The 23,246-nt window shown below is 38.5% G+C and overlaps 1 long non-coding RNA gene across 1 annotated transcript in view; it reads right to left on the bottom strand.

The window, feature by feature from the left end:
* The window catches only part of LOC138751436 (uncharacterized), a 50,740-nt gene that overhangs the window by 16,321 nt on the left and 11,173 nt on the right, over window positions 1–23,246 (bottom strand). The gene's annotated exons all lie outside the window — the stretch shown is intronic.

A 23,246-nucleotide genomic window follows, 5' to 3' on the forward strand; every position in this document is an offset into this window, starting at 1 on the left:
ACACAGCACTCAGCAAAGTCTATTCCATAGAGGCAGGGAAAGGACTGTAAGGTGAAAAAAAAACAATGGTGCACAAGGGAAATGGAAAATCGAGTTAGGAAGAAAACCTTACAAGAGGTTTAAGAAGATTAGAACTGATAGACCTCTAGACAATTGCAAGATTGTAAGGAAAAAGTTTAAGAAAAGACTTAGGAGCACTGGAAAGGGCCGCGAGAAGGTCTCGGTGAGCAGAATTAAGGAAAACCCCAAGGCATTCTGCAGGTATGTTAAGAACAAGGGGATGAGTTGTGTGAGGTCGGACCAATCAGGGATTATAGTGGGAACATATGTATGGAATCACAGGAGTTAGCAGAGATCCTGAATTAAAACTTTGCTCAGTATTACCAGAGAAAATGACCTTTTGAATTGCGAGGATGACTTAAGGAGGACTGAAAAGCTTGACCATATTCATATTAAGAGGTTGTGTTGGAGGTTTTGAAAGACATAGAGTTTGATAAGTCACCAGGACCAGATGAGATTTACCCAAGGGAACTCTGAGAAGCAAAAAAGGTGACTGCTGAGTCACTAGCATCATCTCAAAGGACAGGTGAAGTAAAGGAGGATTGGATGGTTGCAAATGTTGTTCCCCTTTTTAAGAAAGGGAGTAGAGATAATGGAGGAAATCATAGACCAATGAGCCTTACTTTGGTGGTGGGCAAGCTGTTGGACAAGATCCTGAGAATCAGGGTTTAAAAACATTTAGAGAGGCATAATCTGATTAGGGGAAGTCAGCATGGCTTTGTCAGGGGCAAGTTGTGTCTCACAAGCCTAAATTAATTATTTGAAGATATAACTATGTATGTTGATGAATGTAGGGCAGTGGATGTGAAGTACAGGGTATATAGATTTCAGTAAGACATTTACAAAGGTTCCCCATTCTGAAAGTAAGGAGGCATGGAATCCAATAAGGACTTGGTTTGTGGATACGGCATTTGCTTGCCCACAGAAGGAAGATGGCAATTGTAGATGGTTATATTCCACATGGAGGATGGTGACCAGACATGTCCTGGGACCTCTCTTTGTTATTTTTATGAATGTCCTGGATGAGAAAGTGCATGGTTGGGCTAGTAAGTTTGCTTATAACATGAAATTGGGTAGTGTTGTGGATAGTCTTGAGGGTTACCAAAGGTTACAGAGGACATTGATGGGATGCAGAGCTGGGCTGAGATAGAGTTCAACCCACAAAAGTTAAGAGGTTAATTTTGGTAGGTTAGATTTGAAGGCAGAATATCATGTTAATGGGAGGACTCTGAGCAGTGTGAAAGAAATGAGATCTTGGGCTCTGTGCCAACAAGACATTCAAAGCTGCTGGACAGGTTGATGATTTTGTTAAGAAGGCTTATGATGTTTGCCTTCATTAACCGTAGGATCAAGTTCAAGAACCGTGAGGTAATGTTGCAGCTATATAAGACCTCAGTTAGACCCCAAATGGAATATTGTGTTCAATTCTGGTCACCTCACTGCAGGAAGAATGTGAATGCTCTAGAAAGGGTGCAGAGGAGATTTACAAGGATGCTGCCTGAATTGAAGATTGATAGAGTGAACTTGGTATTTTCTCCTCAGAGCGAAGGGGGATGAAAGGTGGCCTAATGGAAGTGTATAAGATGATGAGAGATATTGATTATGTGGATGGCCAGAGGCATTTTTCCAGGGTTGAAATGGCTAACATGAGGAGGCACAGATTTAAGGTGCTTGGGAATAAGTACAGGGAGGATGTAAGAGGCAATATTTTCACAGAATGGTGGGTGCATGGAATACACTGCTAACAATGGTGGTGGAGGTAGATAAAATAGGATCTTATAAGAGACTATGAGATAGATACATGGAACTGAGAAGAATAGAGGGTTATGCAGTAGAGAAATTCTACACAGTTGTTAGAGTAGATGACTTGGTCGGCACAACACTGAGGGTCAAGCAGCCTGGAATGTGGTGTAGATTTTAATGGCACATGGTCAAGGCACCCATTTAATTTCTGCAACTGATGGCTTACCAAAACAAGTGTCCTACTCTGAGCACAGCAGATTGTGGTGTCAAACCACTTTGGCTGCGGTGGATTTTTCCAAATTATGAACAGTCCTGCCAGTGCATTGTATGCTTTCTGATAATCCTCAATTAATTTCTCTTTTCATTCAATTGTCATGGGATTGAGCTGTACAAGGCATGGAACATGTTGTGGCTTGTCGCAATATCCCAAACCATCACTGCTTGCTCTTTAACACTTTGTATTTTAAGTGACCAGTGAAACCCAATCTCTCTGTCCACCAGGACTTTTGGCAAGTCCTGGGACTTAGTCAGTTTGAACCCAGTGACACTGTGCACCCAGGAGGAAACGTGCTGAAATTTATTTTTTTTAAAACTTTATTTATTTGAAAGATCATTAGTAATAATACAGCATACATTCCATAAAGACAATTTTATATAAGTATATATATGTAAAAAAAATAAAAAAAATAAAAGATTTTTTAAAAATGAGTCCCCACCCACCCTCCCACCCCAAAAATATATAAAAAGAAACTAAAAATATATAATAAATCAAAATACATCTAAATGGCATATATTCCAAATATGGTAACCACTTATTAACAATAAAAGAATCATTATCATCCAGATAATATGTAATTTTTTCCATAACAATACAAGCTTTCAATTCATTATGCCACCACATTATATTAATCTCTATGTTATCTTTCCATGTACTTGCTACACATTTTTGAGCTACAGACAATACTAAGCATACAAATGTAATTTGAAATTTATCCAACCCTTATCCCTTTAAAGGAATCATATAACCCATTAAAAAATAGATGGATCTAGTGGCAACTTAATGTCATAAAATTTTTTTCCAAAATTAACCTAATTTCTTGCCAAAATGGTTGAACATGAACACAAGACCAAACAGCATTTAAAAAAGTACCACATCTAAAACAAGAGTCCGAATTACTAATACCATATTTTTTCAATTTCTCTGGGGTAAAATACAACTGATGTAAAAAGTTATAATTAACCATTCCATACCACACATTCATCAATTTAGTAACACTATCATGACACATATCTGCCCAATAGTCTTCAGGAAAAACAAAGGCTAAATCATTTTCCCATTTAAGCTTAAACTTCTCCCATTCCGGTTTATCCATATTGTCTCGTAATACTTGGTACATAACATAAATATAACCCTTTTTTGGTAAAGAAGAAATCAAAGACTCGAATTCTGTCAATACAGGTAAAATCATCTCTCTACCATACATATCTTTTACCAAAACTCGAAGTTGATAATAAACAAATAAAGAATTTTCAGCAATATCAAAATGTTCTTTCAATTGATTGAAAGAAAGAAACTGTCTTTCTACAAAACAATCCTGTAACATCTTTATACCCTTAGAATCCCAACTCTTTAAATGATTATTAAATATTGAAAAAGGAATAAGCTGATTGTTATATAATGGGGTTAAAATTGACAATTTATCTTTTGATCCTAAAATCTTACTTTTTTTAGTCCATACCTTTAATAGATGTTTTAATATCGGCATATTATGTTCCCGCAACAAATTTACATTCCATCAAAATATAAATTGATGCCCCTCAACTTCAAAAATACAAGCCATCTTAACTTTTGCCCAACTCAGGGGTTGGTCCAAATCCATCAGTCTACTAATAAATTTCAACTGGGCTGCTTCATAGTAATTTTAAAAATGGGGTAATTGAAGCCCACCTAACGCATACTTCCAAGTAAGTTTATATAATGCTACCCATGGTAATTTGTCTTTCCATAAAAATTCTCTCATAGCTTTATTTAAATCCTGAAAAAATCCCTTTGAAAGAGAACACGGTATTGATTGAAATAAATATTGAATTTAAGGAAAAATATTCATCTTAATACAATTAACTTGGCCAATTAAAGTTAATGGGAGATCTTTCCACTTAATTAAATCTGCTTTAATCTTTTTTTAATAAAGGAACATAATTTAACTTATATAAAGATTGATAATCAACATTGACAATTATTCCTAAATATTTAATTTTATCAAACCATTTCAATGTAATAATATTTTTATATTCCGAATAATATCCTTCTCTAACTGGCAAAATTTCACACTTATCCCAACTAACCTTGTATCCAGATAATGTTCCATACTGTAATAAGCATTCCCGCAAATGCAGCAATGATTGTTCTGGATTTATCAAATATATCAAAACATCATCTGCAAATAGATTAATCTTATACTCTTCATGCATACTTCACATCTCTCTTATCTGTTCATTCTGTCTTATTGTTTGAGCTAACGGTTCAATAGCCAATGCAAACAGGGCTGGTGACAATGGACACCCTTGTGGGGTCGAACGTGTCAATTTAAATGGTAATGAAACTTGACCATTTGTCACCACCCTGGCAAACAGGTTTATATATAAAGCTTTAACCCAACCAATAAAAAAGAGCCAAATTTAAACTTTTCCAACACCTTAAATAAAAAATCCCATTCAACCCTATCAAAAGCTTTTTCGGCATCAAGCTCAATGCATATCGGGCTGTCGTCGATATGCATTGACCAAAGTAATTAATTGAAGAATATTATGTGAAGCATTTCTATTCTTCATAAAACCCTGTTTGATCAATATATATTAATTTATGTAAATACTTGGCAAGTCGACTTGCTAACACTTTTGCTATGATTTTATAATCTACATTCAGTAAAGAAATAGGTCTATACGAAGACACTTTCAACAGGTCTCTATCTTTTTTTCAGAATTACAGTAATTAAAGCACTAGAACAAGATTCCGGAAACTCATGCTCTTCAGTTACTTGTTGTAAAACCTCCTCAAACACAGAGGATAAATCTTCATAAAAAATTTTATAAAATTCCACAGAAAATCTGTCCTCCCCAGGTGACTTCCCATTTAGCATCTCCAACAAAGCTTCCTTAATCTCAAATTCTGTAAAAGGAGCTTCCAATTCCATAACATCCCCCTCTTCCAATGCTGGTAACGTTAATTTAGATAAATAAGATTCAATAGAACCACTATCCTGTTTCCTCTCAGAAGTATACAATCTTTTATAAAATGAATAAAACTGGTCATTGATTTCCTGAGGTTTATAAGTAACTGTTGAATTTTTTTTAACAGCATTAATAGTCCGTGAAACCTGTTCCATCTTTAACTGCCACGCTAGTACCTTATGTTCCCTCTCACCCAACTCATAATAACGTTGCTTAGATCAATTAATTAAATGCTCAAATTGATAAGTTTGCAATGTATTATAATGTAATTTCAAATTAGCCAAAGCCACTTTTTAAAATCTTCTGTCACATCTTTCTGAAATTCCTTCTCCAATTCAGCAATTTGCTTCTCCAGTTCTAAACTCTCTGCCATATAATGTTTCTTAACTTTAGTAGTATAACTAATAATCTGCCCTCTTAAATAAGCTTTTAATGCATCCCATAATACAAAATGACTATCTACAGAATTAGCATTCTCAGTCAAAAACAAAATAATCTGTTCCTTAACAAAAGTAGCAAATTCTGTTTTTTTCAACAACATTGTATTAAATCTCCATCTATAAGATGAACGCACCACTTCTGAACTTAAGTAAGAGAAAAATAATAAAGAATGATCTGATATAACCCTACTTTTATTTTCTGCCTGTAATACTCTTCCTTGTAAATGTGCCGATACTAAAAAAAAATCTATTCTAGAAAATGAATCATGTCGGGATGAATAAAAAGAGAAATCCTTCTCCGTAGGATTGACCCTTCTCCAAATATCCACCAAATTTAAGTCCTTCATAAAGACCCCAATTTGTATCACCATCTTTGATTTCTTTATACTTTTTGGCGATCTATCCAGTAAAGGATCCAAAACACAATTAAATCTCCCCCAACTATGATATTTTCATTAGCTTGATTTAACAACAGAAAAGCATCAGAAATAAAATGCTCATCATCCACATTGGGTGCGTAAACATTGAGCAAAGTCCAAGGTTCAGCAAAAACTTTACAATTCACCCTTAAGACTCGTCCAACATTTCCTTCTACATTTTGTAATTCAAAAGGCAAATTCTTATGAATTAAAATTGCTACACCTCTTGCCTTAGAATTAAGTGAAGAAGAAAACATATGTCCAACCCAATCTCTCTTCAATTTCAAATGTTCTTTTTCAGTCAAGTGAGTTTCTTGTAAAAAGGCAATGTCAATTTTCATTTTCTTAATATAAGCCAAAACTCGCTTTCGCTTAATCGGATTATTTAACCCCTGAATGTTAAAAGTTGCAAATTTCAAATTAGACATCCCTACAAATTAACAATATAATCTCTCACTACAAAATATCACTCCCCTTATAATAACTTAAATCACTATCCCTCCCCTAGATATTTAAAGAAAATGTAAAAAAAAGGAAATATTAATTATCCCAAAAAAACTACCCAAAGGTAGTAACACCCTAAAAAACTGGGGTGGTAAACCCCACTAGTGGTGGATGACTATCAAAGATTTCAGTGCTATCCACCCCACCCCCCAGCCAGAAATACATTATTCATATCAACACAATCAAACACTGCAAATATATTTAACCCAGTGACTCCATTCCCAATGATTGTTCTGGATCTTCAATGTCAATAAGACTTTGTGTTAGAACTTTTTTTTCCATTTTTCCCATTTTCCCATTCCCATTTCCATTTCCATTTGCCTTCTTTTTAGGCTGCGAAGATCTTCCATATCCTCGCAAATCTGGTAGTAAATTAGCAAAAATTAATGCATCATGGTCATTTTCAAAAAATTAAGATTGAAAATTACCATAAAAGATGTTTAATACTGCAGGGTAATGAAAAGCAAATTTGTTTCCCTTCCGCCACAATATTTCCTTAGCCGAATTAAATTCCTGATGTCACCTAATAATCTCCTGACTCAAATCTGCATAGAAAAATACTATTATTTTGGACCATCATTGGAGTTTGACTTTGTCGTGCCTTCTGCACTGCCAACCGTAGTATCATTTCTCTGTCCTGGTATTTCAAACAACAAGAAATCTTCCATTTTTTTCCATTCTTTCCCTATTACGTTGAACTTGATTTTTGCATTCAAGAAAAGCTGTTTCAATTTTTTAAAAAAATTCTTGCACTGGATCCACTGATTTAATTTACTCTTAACTGCAGATATATCTTCAGACATAGTAGTCATTTTGGCTGTCACTTCTAAAAATCCTTGAGTCATTGATAAGCAATCCCTTCCAGTACTGTAAACACAAACTCCATTCCAGATTCCAGTTCCACTTTTTGAGGCCTACCCTCTCTGGTCTCCACCTCCAATTGTTCCTGTAAGCCAGGGGTGTCAAACTCAAATTCACGGAGGGCCAAAATTAAAAACTTGGACTAAGTCGAGGGCCGAACTAAATATTTATTGAAAATTTTCAACAACATCTGCATGTTTTCTCTTCTTTCAACATATGTAATGTTAAACTTTTTTTTATTAAAATAAATGTTTAATGATAGTTTTGGATAAACTCTTTCCAGAAGCATTAACAAATGAGAAATAAAATATTCAATAAATAATATTTCTCTATAGAGGATTTGTCAAATGTTGCTAGTATGCTGTCGAATAGTAAAATCTGAGGGCTATTGAGAATGAGGGAGAATAACATGATTCCTGAAACAATCAAATGGGTGACTGATTGTGGGCATGAACTCTAGCAGGGTTATTTGCCATGCCCTTTTTCCATTGGTACAGATATCCTTTGATTTACACACTTTTCAAGTTTTATGCCTAATGAGCTTGTATCCAGGTGCAGGACCATTTTTAACCAGGAATATATTTATCACTGTGACATGAAACTATTGGAAGATTGTTTTATCCTGAGATTAAAGTTCATAATACTTACTCAGGCCTGTGTGCGGGAGGGCGGGGTTTGCGGGCGATCGGGTTGGACAACGACAGTGCGGGGGCATCGGCTCTCGCTGCAGGGCGGCATCTCGGCGGATCAGCGGCCCCGTCACCATGAGTCATGGATCGGCCTGCGGCAGGGAGGGGGAGTGGGCAACGGTCCTGGCGAGGTCAGGCCCGAGGCCTCCGGTTCCGGGCGCTGGGAAGTGGCCTTGGCTTCCCCTGACACCGGCCAGGCCCCAAAACCAGAGTCAACGGTGAGACCCTGCAAAGTAAACAGAGGAGGTGGGGGCGATTAGCAGGCTGACGCCAATGCATTCTGGGATTTGTTGTATTACTGTGCATGCGCTATACTGGCGCGGCGGCCAGCGGGTGACCTCTAATACATTTTTGAAATGATCTTGCGGGCCAAATATAATTATCCCGCGGGCCATAGTTTGACATGTGTGCTGTAAGCTACTCAGTAAAGGTAGCAGGAGTCCTCTGCGCCTTGGAGGTTCCAAATGTCGGGTCCGTGGCTTCAATTGAACAGGTAGGCCTCAATTCTTCAGCACTTTTAAAATACGGTAGTTTCTTCTGCAGTTGAGTTTTCATTTTTTTTAACATTAGCAGCCATTATAACCCACTAATGTTCCCAAAAGTAAAAATATAACTTTCAATGACTTTTATAAACTTTAACAATGAGTGCTTAAAAAAACTAGCTGAGGAAGGGTGGGACCGCACACCTGTCCTTTACACCATCTTGCCACGCCCCCCCATATGCTGAAATTTCTATGGTGATGGTGGGGAGGTGCTGACAGAATATAAATTACAACTAAAAAATAAAAATGTTACAACTTATGAGAATGATGATGAAATTTCTCTTGTGAAATCAAATTACATGTATGTCGACATACTTGATCCTCCCACGTTACAGCTGGAAAGTCCTTACTTCCCTCACTCCAATGGCCTAGGACTTAAATCTTATTAACAATTAGCTGTTACTTGTCATGACTTATCAGTTAAGATATATGGAGACTAATTTCCCTTGTGTCTTTCACTGCTCAAATTTGAAATATATGGCAGAACTGATCCAGAGCAATCCTATGAATTCACCTGATGGTCAGAAAGTATTTGTCACGGTTGACTGTATTTTTTTGTTATTTCAGCCTGAAGAAAACTGAGGTCCTCCATCAGCCAGCTCCCCACCATGACTACCAGCCCCCCCACATCTCCATCGGGCACACAAAACTCAAAACGGTCAACCAGTTAACCTATTTCGGCTGCACCATTTCATCGGATGCAAGGATCGACAACGAGATAGTCAACAGACTCGCCAAGGCAAATAGCGCCTTTGGAAGACTACACAAGAGTCTGGAAAAACAACCAACTGAAAAACCTCACAAAGATTAGCGTATACAGAGCCATTGTCATACCCACACTCCTGTTCAGCTCCGAATCATGGGTCCTCTACCAGCATCACCTACGGCTCCTAGAACGCTTCCACCAGCATTGTCTCCGCTCCATCCTCAACATTCATTGGAGCAACTTCATCAACATCGAAGTACTCGAGATGGCAGAGGCCGACAGCATCGAATCCACGCTGCTAAAGATCCAACTGCGCTGGGTAGGTCACGTCTCCAGAATGGAGGACCATCGCCTTCCCAAGATCGTGTTATATGGCGTGCTCTCCACTGGCCACTGTGACAGAGGTGCACCAAAGAAGAGGTACAAGGACTGCCTAAAGAAATCTCTTGGTGCCTGCCACATTGACCACCTCCAGTGGGCTGATATCGCCTTCAACCGTGCTTCTTGGAGCCTCACAGTTTGGCGGGCAGCAATCTCCTTTGAAGAAGACCATAGAGCCCACCTCACTGACAAAAGACAAAGGAGGAAAAACCCAACACCCAACCCCAACCCACCAATTTTCCCTTGCAACCGCTGCAACCGTGTCTGCCTGTCCCGCATCGGACTTGTCAGCCACAAACGAGCCTGCAGCTGACGTGGACATTACCCCTCCATAAATCTTCGTCCGCGAAGCCAAGCCAAAGACATTAGGATGGAGTTAAATTACGAAAATGGGGTTACAAAATGATGCATAAGCAATGCTATTACCTTTCAGCTCCTGGGACCTGGACTTGATCCTGGTCATGGGTGCAGTCAGTGTGGAGTTTGTTCTTTCATGTGAGTTTCTGCCGGATGTCCTGGCTTCCTGGGATTTCTTAAAAGTAGTGTTTATCTATTTATATATTTCTTCCTCTTTTTCTTTCATAGAACTTTGTTTTAATTTAACTTATACCTGTTTGTGAGTTTTATGTGGATGTGCAGCAGCATCAAGCAAGAATTTCTTGGCATTTGTACATTGAATTTCTGTACAGTAAAATCTCCATTACCCAGCACCTGCAAGGATTGTGGAAGTTGGATATGTGTATTTTCATGTTGACTGAGACTCACTATTACAAAGCCTAACTAATATACCTCCATTAAGAATATACTTTAAAAGATAAAAACAGTGCAAACTGTAAAGTTATTTGAAAAAAAAAATTGGTGTTGTAGTTTTTAATTGTGTAAAATTTACTTTAATCAAGTAATTCCCAAAACGTACAAAATTTATATTTGAACCCCGGTCGCTGATGCTGTAATAGCATTGTGCTAACCACTACATTAACCATGCAGCCATCATGATTAACTCCCCCCTCCCCCAAGTTTTATAGATAGAGCCTGACTAATATATCTAATACTAATAAAAATAAAGACTTTTACTAGACAGGGATAGGGAGACACTTTGGGAGAGTCGCCCCAGGTCAACTGGTTCTTTATCCTAGTGTTCCCGTCAGGCCCTTGGCGCAACCTCCATCCAAGTGTCCTGGTCAGGCCCTCAGTGCACCTTTCTCTTGCTGAAAACCCGATTCATCTCCACACCAGTGTCCCCAGTCAGGCTCTTGGTGCAACCTAACTCAGCTCCACCCAAGTAGCGACAATGAAAAGAATTTGCATGCTTTCAGCTGGGCAAATCTGCACGTGTCCAACAAAGTCTTAACGCTCCCCTGCCCAGTGTAATTTATTTGAAATGATTTATTTATTTTTTCTTTTTTTTTGCTGGTTGCTTGAGTTTTCAGTTCATTAAATGCCAGATAATGGGGATTTTTACTGTATATGGACAAGCATCATCAAAGAATCAAAAGAGAGCTGATAGGAACTGATAGCACCTTCGTCAGAATATGGCAACCATATTTGATGCACATGGGAGCGCAATTGTAGCCACACCCTGGTGAAAATACCAATAGGTGGATTAATTAAAAAAATTATATAAAGGGAGTGGCTCCACCACTTCTCTGGATGTCTATTGGAAACACTGATGCCGCGTTTAGTTTTTTTTCTGTTTTTTGATGTTGTGGCTGGTCTGATCATACAGGGCCGGAGCCAGACTGGTGGTTGATTTAAAATTTTCCTTTCAAAGGATTTTTTTTAATGGTGGGGGTGGGTAGTGGGAGAGGGAGGGGGAAACATCACATGTTTGTAATTAGTTGTTTGTTTTTTATTGATGGAAAATTAAAAATAAAATATTCCAAAAAAAGAGAGCTGATAAATACATCAGAGACAATATGTTTCAGGGCTACAAGGAAATAAGCAGAGATCTTCTAGAGGCATCTGTGGTGGTACACCACTGGCCTACTGCAGGGGGAAACCTCTGTACCTGCAGAAGAGCATGGGGACAAGACAACACCTGGCTGGCTGTCAATAAGCTGACCTGAATGGACCAACCCCCACCCGGTCGGGTGTCAATCACTCTCTGGGATATAAGCCTGAGCCTGCCCTTCAAAGTCACTCTTAGAGCTCACAGCAGCACAATCTCACAGCTGGCTCTGTGGAGTTTTACGTCAAATAAAGCCTGTTGTACAGTCTTTTTGTTTTGTGTGTTTGCTTCTGACTGACAGCGCACCACAGCATCACGTGCCAAATATGGAAAGGAGTATTAGTAAAGGTAATGAAAAGAAAGTGCGTCAAAACAAAACAGGGTTTTGGAACTAGAAGTATGACAGTGCAAGATATAGAGGATGTACAATGGTACTTGGTGTTCCTGAACCAGTTAGACCTTTAAATGATCTTCTGCATTGAATCAGGGATGTGACAGAGTGTCCCTCTATGAGCCAAACCAAGTCCACCTTCTCCATATCAGCAGCAGGATTCTTCCTCCCATTATAGGGATGGAGAGTGTCCTCCTGGTTTGTCCACAGCAGCACTTCAAAGGACACCCCAGCATAGCTTCTGACATGAATCTATTCTCAAAATTCCCTTCCATTAGTTTATACCATCCAACATTTCCAAAATCTGTCTTTAAACTGGCTGTTAATGTTAGAATTGAGAGAACATCATACAGATCTTTGCTGCTTTAATCACACACTCAATCCTGTACTTAGAATTGTAACAAACCAGCTGCATTTCGACAACACTGAAAATCATATTGAACCTAACTCCAGGCTTCACAGATGTTGATGTCTTTTGCTCCTCATCCATGTTCCCAACAGGAATTGATGTTATAATTAGCTGATAATCTTAGTTTGTAATAAATCAACAATTAATTTCATAGTATAATACAATCTGTCAAAAGAGTTAAGGGGAAGAATTGGAAAGAGAGAATTAGATTTCAGAATGGGAATATAGCTGCAGCAATTTCTCAGCTGAGAGAGTTTCACTATCTGTGACTATCCCTAAGTGTGGCTGACACCCAGAAATAATTTTGAGATACTGTGTGCCAGGATCAGTCTGGTAAATTGTACATGTCCAAATTCTAATAATTGCAGAACAGGCAGCTAAAGGTATTTCTGAGAACCAGCAGAAATTGGAAGGAATTATGGAAACAAATACATATATGGAAAAATAAAGGTAATAGCCATATTAAAGCAATGTCTGTAAAATCTAAGCCAAGTCTGAAGGTTTACTAAAAAAATGCATAAAATTGTGCCTCAGAGATGACCACCAGCAATAACTCCTGATACCAATAAATGCAGAAGAAGAATCCAAGTCTTTGAATCAACACATTGAACCCTAGCCACATTCATCAAGAGTAGATAATGTTTAAAAATGACTAATGTGTTTTGGAAGTCATGAAACTAACTGAAAGTGTTGAGTAACTAAAGTGCTAATAAGTTTCTTTTTACATATGTAGTGAATCTTTTGAGTTGTTTGAACTAATCACCATATATAAAGTATAGTTGTAGGGCAAAGTCATTACCTAGTGTAGGTCTGTCATCTGCTTTGTTTAATTGGCAACAATGACCTCACAAAGATAAGCGTATACAGAGCCGTTGTCATACCCACACTCCTGTTCGGCTCCGAATCATGGGTCCTCTACCGGCACCACCTACGGCTCCTAGAACGCTTCCACCAGCGTTGTCTCCGCTCCATCCTCAACATCCATTGGAGCGCTCACACCCCTAACGTCGAGGTACTCGAGATGGCAGAGGTCGACAGCATCGAGTCCACGCTGCTGAAGATCCAGCTGCGCTGGATGGGTCACGTCTCCAGAATGGAGGACCATCGCCTTCCCAAGATCGTATTATATGGCGAGCTCTCCACTGGCCACCGTGACAGAGGTGCACCAAAGAAAAGGTACAAGGACTGCCTAAAGAAATCTCTTGGTGCCTGCCACATTGACCACCGCCAGTGGGCTGATAACGCCTCAAACCGTGCATCTTGGCGCCTCACAGTTTGGCGGGCAGCAGCCTCCTTTGAAGAAGACCGCAGAGCCCACCTCACTGACAAAAGGCAAAGGAGGAAAAACCCAACACCCAACCCCAACCAACCAATTTTCCCTTGCAACCGTTGCAATCGTGTCTGCCTGTCCCGCATCGGACTGGTCAGCCACAAACGAGCCTGCAGCTGACGTGGACTTTTTAACTCCTCCATAAATCTTCGTCCGCGAAGCCAAGCCAAAGAAAAGAAAGAGGTGCTATAAGTGATAAATAGTAGAAAATATTTTAACATGGTGGCAACAAATCACTGCCAATCCAATATTATTTATTAATGAAGCTAATTATGAAAGTGGAACTCACTGAGAATTAATTTAACTCTTCTTCTAGCCTGGTTGCTGCCTTGGTTTTAAAATTGGTAAAGAAACCCAATGACTTAAATTACTCTGACCAGAAGTTTACAAGAGGAATGGAAGAAAGCATTGATATCATTGTTATGTTAAAAATGGTTCAGTCATGAAGAGAATAACAGAATTCTTGGAATAAGTTGAGTGAATCATAATTTTAAGCAATTAACACTGCCAAGATTTTTTTTTTTCACTGAGAGATTCGGTTATGGTTGGCACCATTTCCTTCTGAATCAAGCTCACATGTGATGATGACATTTCCTGTGCATTTCTCTCTTTGGAGGAGGAAAGTGCAATATTATTCTGGGGACACTGTTCAAGGGGAACTGCTGGTCAATACTGTCTTCACATCACAATGTTAAGATGGAAACTTTGTATTCTCAGGTAGTTCCTTGGTGCTGAGGGTGGCTTGCTTCCACTCTAGTTGCTGATGGGGAAAATTTGGGACCTGTGGATTGGTGGGACAGGGTCTCTATGGGTTGGACAGATGGATAACATGAAAAATGACGCCCTCCTTCTATACTCTTGCTAGGTTTCTGTGTGCTCTCAACAAATGGATTTGAAGTTCCCAATGCCATCTCAAATATTTCTTCTCCATTTTAAGTTGTTATTGGCCAAGTAGTCCTGTGGGTCTTTGAGGATATTACTCTTTTTCAGAGAAATTTTGAGAATTTCCTTCAAATTTTTCTATCTGTTCATCTGGAGTAATTTGCTACGATGGAGTCTGGAATAGTGTCTGTTTCAGATGTCTGATATTGGACCTGCAATGGGTGCCCTGCCATTGGAGCTGGCAGTCTGTAATGAGGACTTTAAATTGGGGTTGGTAGAGGATGTTGATGTTGGTTCACTTAACCTGTCACTTGATTGCCATAGAGTCGCAGAGTTCTGTAGCATAGAAGCAGGCTCTTCAGTCTATTATGTACATGCCAACTAAGCTAGTCCCATTTTCTGCATTCAGCACATAACACCTTTCCAAGTGTTTTTGTTGGGAAGTCTTTGTGGAGGAATTAATGACGTTGCTTTTCCAGTGCTTTGTGGTGCTTGCTCCTTGTAGTCCATGACAGAAGCATACAGAAGGGCAGGAATTACCACAGTCTGATAGACCACATGCTTGGCACTGAGTCTGATTCCTTTCCTCAGGTTGTCAAAGGCTGTGGTGGTACACTAAAGGAGATGGTGTATTTTGTCATTCAGCCTTTGTCCATAGATAGCTCATGTCGTCACACAGTAAACTTGCAAGTCTTGAAGCTCCAATTTCTTGAGAGGAATTACTTAGAGCTATTTCTTCATTGCAATCCGGTAAAGCCCCAGGCCCAGACTGATGTCCTGTTAAATTTTATAAATCTTTTTCTGAATCGCATGTACCTTATTTAAGCTCCGTTTTGGATGATTCATTTAAGGATGGGAAACTTCCTCCTTCTTTTAATGAAGCAAGTATATTGAAGAAAGGGAAGGAACCAACTGAATATGCTTCTTATAGACCTATTTCATTACTTAATGTAGGTTTGAAGATTTTATCTAATATTCTTGCCCACAGATTAAAGCAATGGTTCTCAACCTTTTTCTTTCCACTCACATACTACTTTAAGTAATCCCTATGCTATCGGTGCTCTGTCATTAGTAAGGGATTGCTTAAGGTGGTATGTGAGTGGGAAGAGAAGGTTGAGAATCACTGCTCTAGACCCAATTGTTACTGAAACATTTTGCTTGAGAAAAATTGTCATTGGCCCATTTCCTTTGGGGTTATTAAAATGTGCACATAACAAGTCAATTAGGAGTGATTAAGATAGTGGTTTTCAAACTTTTTCTTTCCACTCATATACCACCTTAAGCAATCCCTTACTAATCACAGAGCACCGCTGGCATGGGGAATACTTAAAGTGATATGTAAATAGAAAGAAAAAGGTTGAGAACCACTGGATTAGAGAATATTTTTTACCATTAATTATCAATACTGACCAGACAGGATTTTATTAAAAAGCAGTACTCGTATAACAATATACATTGGTTACTGAATATTTTATACTTCTATTCCAACAAATGAATGTGCTCCACTGTTAGATGATGAAAAAGCATTTGATCAGGTTGAATGAGAATATATCTTTGCAGTTTTAAAGAAATTTAATTTTGGTCCAACTTTTATAAAGTGGATTAATGTATTTTCACCCTAGTGCAGTGGTTCTTAACCTTTTTCTTTCCATTCACATATGGTATGTGAGTGGGAAGGGAAGGTTGAGAATCACTGCCCTAACCCAATTGTTACTGATATATTTTGCTTGAGAAAAATTGTCATTGGTCCATTTCCTTTGGAGTTATGAAACCATGCACATAACAAGTCAATTAGGGATGATTAAAACAGTGTTTTTCAAACTTTTTCTTTCCACCCACACACAATCTTAAACAATCCCTTACTAATCACAGAGCATTTATGGCATAGAGAATACTTAAAGTGGTATGTGAGTGGAAAGAAAAAGGTTGAGAACCACTGATATAGACCTATCTTGCTTTTGAATGCTGATTATAAGACACTGGCAAAAGCATTAGCTAATAGACTGGGACAATATCTACATAAATTGATATATACAGATCACGTGGGATTTCTAAAAGGAAGACACCCTTCAAATAGTTTGGGCAGGCTATTTAATACATATGGCTAAATCAAAACTGAATTTCAGTATAACAGTCTCCCTTGACTGTTAGAATAGCCTTTTTCATTTAAAATGTTGGAGAAATTTGGAATAGGTAGAATATTCATAAATTGGATAAAAACTCTCTATCATAAACCACAAGGCAAAATTATAACAAATAGTCAAATGTCAGCAGTTTTCTCTCTGAGAAAGATCAAGCAGACAGGGGTGTCCTCTGACCCTAGCACTTATCCTTGCAATTGAATCACTGGTGGAGATTATAAGGAGAGATCCAGATATTAAAGGCTTTGAAGTTGGAAAAGAACATAAAATCAGCCTATTTGCTGATGATGTGCTATTATATTTATCTGACCTGGCTGAGTCTCTGAAGAAATTAAAGACACTAGAAAAATATGGAAGAGTTTCAGGTTGTAAAATTAATATGGATAAAAGTGAGATAATGCCATTGGCAAACTTTGATTATAAAAAAATATCAAAAAGGAAGTCAATTTAAATGGAAAGTAGATGGAATTAAATACTTAGGAATAATGACTGACAATAACCTACAGAATTTGTACAAATTAAATTATACTCCCCTATTAGGGAAGATAGAGAAAGACTTGCCAATCACTTTGATGGGAAGGGTTAATTGTGACAAAATGAAAGTGATGCCAATGTCATTGAGCCAATGTCATTGATGGATGAATGACTTGCAGCTGGCCATATTCCACAGCTCTACTAGTTGCAGAACAACATGATTTTTTGTGCTTTAACTGGATTCATTCATCCATTTAACCAGATAATCTCTGCAACTAACCCACATGGCCACTCTGACCTTAATCTATCACATATCTCCCATTTTTCTTATCCATTTGTCCCACCATGCTCTCTGCAACTTCAAAGTGGCTCACCTGGAGAACAAGCAAACCAAAGCTTGATCATGGTTGACCTGGTGGGCTGAATGTTTTGCTTCCATGCTGAGTCCAAGATTCTAATGGTGCAACAGACCTATGTCAATTGAGACTGGCAAATTTGTATAAACATGTTTCAACTGTTCCCTGGCATAATTGGCATGGTAGCAAGAGAAACCTCAAACTGCTGTTTTATTTCTAATTGTTTTTGCTACCAATGACAGCTAAGCATAATTATTCTAAGACTATTTGGGATTAATTTCTGCATTATTTTATTTCTCTGATTTCTATTTGACCATTTTTTTTTGTATTTCTGCATGTACCACAGGTTCCTTTGTAGCTTGCCATGCAACACACCTAACATTCTTCAGCTCAAATTATTTTCCAATTTGCTTTTTACAAACTCTACCCAAATTTTATATTGATTTATAATGCTAATATAACACAGAGAAAGCTTAAATATCCTAACATATGGCAGCAGTCAATTACATCAAAGAATTGGAAAATTTTATGCTTCTGGTTTACAGACATTATCTCACACCTCTCAATGTGGTTGCTTTTTGTGCATTACTCCAAGCTACATTTAGTGGTGAATTTTGTTATTCTGTTTTTCTTGCTTAGATTCAAGAGAATTTGCCTCAGATAACTGTGTGTGCAGATCAGCAGTCTGGTTTCATGATGCCCTTTATTTTGCAGTGATTAGCTTTGCAAATTGTATATTGTGTGTTCTAATATTAAACCCATGCCTAACATAAATAGAACAGATTATTCATCAATGAATGTAATATAATTAGTCCCAAACAGAAGAAACACCAAATAATAATGAGGGACAAACCTCAACCAACATTTGGGGAATACTAAATCTCTATAATTCAGGAAAGATGATTATGACAATTGGACATTATAAATGTTCACACTAATGAGTTATGGCTAAGTAAATTCATGATGCATTTGCAGCAGTGGACAGAATAGAAGAGGAACAAATTGCCTTCTACAGCAACAGGCCTACAGCAGATGCTGGAACACCTGGGCAGAAGAGATGCATACATGAGGAGACTCTTTATTGACTACAGTCCACATTCAACCACATCATCCCCTCAAAATTAATCAAAGCTTCCGTTTCCCTGTTCCCTTCCGCATAGACATAATAAATTCTCACCTCTCATATCCAATTAACACCTTTTGTTGCTCTGGATTCTTCCCCCAACCAGCATTGTCTGAATTCTGCTTATCCTTGAAGAAGGGCTCGAAACTTCGGCAACATATCTATATTTTTGTCAAATCCTATGGACACTGAAAGACCAGCTGAAATTCTCCAATATTTCATTGTGTTTTGACTACAATCACAGCATCTGTAGACTTCCATGGTTCATTCAGCATTATTGGCAAGAAAGGCCTTTCTTTAATTGTTTCTGAAAAGACGGTATTGAAGCTTTTCAGGGAAAGTTTCACCTTTTTTTTGAGAGACTTTAAAAGAATGGTGATTCATTTCATTGTCAAGAAAGCATGACACCCAATTATAGCCCCGCTGAGAAGGAGTGGCCCACTAAAAAAGGTTCTCACATTTATTTAACGTAAAGTTAAATCTCCAACTGGATGACCTTTCAATGTCCACTATCATCCTTTCACTTGATGACGTTGACAAGGAATACCTCTTCTACTTGCTCAAATCTGTCACTTAGTCTCAAAAGGTCCTAACTTAGAGAGGCAAGTGTGGTGGCATAAAATATCCTGCCAGACCTGCAGTTATACATGGAAAAACAGTGGCTACCACTTAAACAGGTTTGCTTCAATCCTTTGATTAGATTGTGGCTGTCTTTTTAAAGCTAGCTGCAATTTATTAGAAATCTAGCAGAGGAAAGCCAGAATCACAAATGAACATTTTTTGAGTTACAAGAGAGAACAATCGAGGAACTTCTGGAACTCCAAGGCGGCACAGAGTATATGGGAAGAGGTAGTTACCAGAGTAAAGTCCATTTACAACATAAAGAATATATGAAAACATGTCAATATGAATATTGGTGCCTGATGCAGATTTAGTGGCCGAAAGGCCTTATTCCATGCTGCATGTCTCTGAGACAGACTTGAACAAGGTCCAAAATTAAGCAACAGTGAACTGCAGACAGGAAAAAAGCTACTGTGATCCATCTGGTGTGCCCCAAATGATATTATCTCTGTCTCCCTCATCCACTCATCCCTTCCCACTAATCACTCCCTCAGTACATATCTCTGAGATTGGAGGAAATGCAAAACTTGCAGCCACATTAGCTCCCTCACCACCATTCCGGGCCCCTACAGTCCTTCCAAGTGAAGCAACACTCACTTGTGAATGTGCAAGGGTCATCTTCTGCATCTGGTGCTTCTGTTGAGGCATCCTATCAGAGAGACTGGACGCTGACTGGGAGATAATTTCCTTAAGCATCTTTGCTTTGTCCGCTGCAATAATGGAGACCTCCCAGTGGCCAATCATTTCAATTCCATACCTCATTCCCACACCATCCATGGCTTCATACACCGCCAAACTCAGGCCATCCGCAAATTGTAAGAACACCACCTAATATTCCATTGAGATCCTCTCCAACCAGATGGTATTGACATCTATTTCTCTGGTTTTGTTAGGCCCCTCCTCAGTCTCCCATACTTTTTTCACCCTTCTATCTCCTTTCCTCCACTTTTTGTACTCCTCTGTCTCCTTTCCTCCAGCTCCCCATCCACTTCCCTCTCCATTCAGAGCTATCCCCTATCCTCTCTGCCCTCCCACCCATATCTACCTATAACCTCTTGCCTGGTGGCTGGTGCTCCTCTCCCTGCCCCTTCTTCCCTCTTTGGACCATTTTATTCAGTCATCTGCCTGCTTTTTGCTCATACCTTGATGAAAGTATGCTTCCTATGGATGCTGCATGCCTGCTGAGTTTCTCCACCACTTTTGTGTATCGTAATGGCAATATCTTGTATAGTACAGTAAGTATACATTCCCCACTCCTCTTGTAAATCTTGTAACCTTCACTCTTGGAAAAGTCAAAGATAAAAATGAAAAATTGCAGAATTTGCCAGTGAGGTGGGAGACAGGGAATGGGTGGGATTGATCCGGTATGGTGATGTGGAATGCTGGTGATGGACACCTCAAGTTCCTTCCTGCGTTGCAGAAACAATAAAGCTATTGAGGTGGACTGCCCAGTGTTTTAAATGTCTGCTTTTTGTGTGACATCATCTCTGCTGTCGATAAAATTAGATTAATTTTCTGGTTGAAAGAATTTAGCAGATCAGTTTTCCTCACAATAAATATCTTTGCTAGTGTTTCCTCTCCAGCATTTCCTCTTAAATTGTTGCAACATTACTGATGATCCATGCCATATTATGGCAAGAGAGTTGTATCAAACATAAATTCTGACATGTTAACAGCACATTGAATTTAATGCAAACTCACATTAAAGGTTTAACAAAACATGTTAGGCTAGAATACTAAGAATCATATATTTCATTGCGGTAATAATTAGGTCAAAACTCATCATTTATTAGCCTTTGTGGTTTTTTAAAATCTCTTGATGATATTTTAGTAATCTAACGACATGATTTGGTATGTTTATTATATTTCTATAACTTCTATTTTTTCACCAGTTGGAGAATGCGCTGTTGTAGGATTATTTTAAGGATTTGTTAACATTGCCAGTTTTGGTCATCTCTTCATCATTTCACACCCTTTAGTAATGTTATGCTTCTATTTAAAATGTTGCCATTTAAGCATTGTCAGCAAAACTTGGATAAGTCTCTTCTTATCCCAATGATTGTGCAGAAACTGTCAATTTATTCCTGTGCCCCTGTTCTATCTGTCCTCCCCAACTATTCTCTACTATGAATGGCATCAGGAAGAAAGCCTCTACTTCCTCAGGAGTTTGCGGAGGAGCTAGTAGAGTTGTTCAAGTGAACCAGTACGGACTTGAAGGGCCGACATGGCCTGTTTCCGTGCTGTAAACAGTTATATGGTTTTGACTACAAACAATGAAGAAAAACTATTAATTTTATATAATTTACTTATTATCCAAGTTAACATTCCCACTTACGCGACAGACAGCTTGTTGCATCCTTGAATGGAAAACTAAGCTTGACCTTAGGAAATGAAAATAAGAGCATTAGAAATAGGAGCAGGAGTAGGCCATCTAGCCTGTCGAGCTTGCTCCACCATTCAATGTGATTATGGCTGATCTGATGATAGGCTCATCTCCATTCACCTGTCTTTTCTCCATATCCCTTAATTCCCTTACTATGTAGAAATCTATCCAACCTTGTCTTAAATATATTTACTGAGGTCACCTCCACTGTTTCAATGGGCAACAAATTCCAGATTCAAAAGCAGTTCCTCCTCATCTTTGTCCTAAATTTACTACCCTGAATCTTGAAGCTATGTCCCCTAGTTCTGGTCTCCCCGACCAATGAAAACAATTTGCCTACCTCTATCTTTCATAATTTTATGTTTCTTTAAGATCTTCTAAATTCCAGCTAGTGCAGTCCCAGAAAACTCAATCTCTCCTCATAGGCCAACCCCTTCATTCCCGGATTCAACCTGGTGAACTTCCTCTGCACCGCCTCTAAAGCTAGTACTGTACACCATTCCTGAAGTAAGGAGACCAGAACTGCATGCAGTACTCCAGATGCAGTTTCACCAGTACTTTGTATAGTTGCAGCAAAACTTTCCTGCTCTTAAATTCAGTCCCTCTGGCAATGAAGGCCAACATTCCATTTGCCTTCTTGACAGCCTGATGCTCCTGCAAACCAACCTTTTACGATTCATGTGCAAGCACACCCAAGTGCTTCTGCAGGTCAACATGCTGCAATCGCTTGCCATTTAAATAGCATTCTGATCTTCCATTTTACCTTCCAAAGTGGATAACCTCACATTTGCCAACATTGTATTCCATCTGGCAGACATGTGCCCAAATGAATCTCCAATTAATTAAGCTACAATACAGATCTCTGAGGTTGCCATGATTTGCATTCTGACGTTTAGAATACCATATCTATTAACCATTACTTACTGACACTACTCTGGCAGCACCATCCAAAATGCCAGTTTCGACCACAAGGATAAGGGCAGAAGCTAATAAGAATGCCTGCACCTGCAGATTGCCCTCCAAGTTGCAAACCATCCTGATCTAGTAATATGCTGCTGTTCCTTCATCATTGTTGGGTCTAAACCCTGGAACTCCCTGCCCAGCAGCATTTTGGGAATACATTCACCAAAAGGATTTCAATGGACAACTCATGGTCCTTAGACAACTCAAGATCACCTTTCCAAAGGCAACAATAGATGGGCAATGAAAGCTTGCATTGATACTCGTATCATAAAAAGTTCATAAATCAATTTGTGGCTCATGGTCTTCCCAGCATCACCATTCTATGCTTAAAAATAATGTTCGTATTTTCTGTTGAAGTTTTATGTTTATTTTCTCATTCATTCAAATTGGCTAGTCCCTGTCTTTAATATATTTATTAAATTTCCTAGCAATAATAGCCTTAAACTTTAAAAGTTAATTTTTATGACTGCTTTTACTCAAAAAGAAATGGCAAAAATATATTTTGAAAAATTATGTCTGACTCGATGACAGAAGTCACAAAAAGTTTTCTGAACATGAAAATCAAAATGATTATATTAAGTTTATTGTCATACACATTGTATAATGTTCACATGCCAAAATTCTTCCTTGCTGCAGCCAAATAGGTACT

The sequence above is a fragment of the Narcine bancroftii genome, chromosome 1 (genome assembly GCF_036971445.1).
Source record: "Narcine bancroftii isolate sNarBan1 chromosome 1, sNarBan1.hap1, whole genome shotgun sequence".
In the NCBI taxonomy this organism is placed as follows: Eukaryota; Metazoa; Chordata; class Chondrichthyes; order Torpediniformes; family Narcinidae; genus Narcine; species Narcine bancroftii.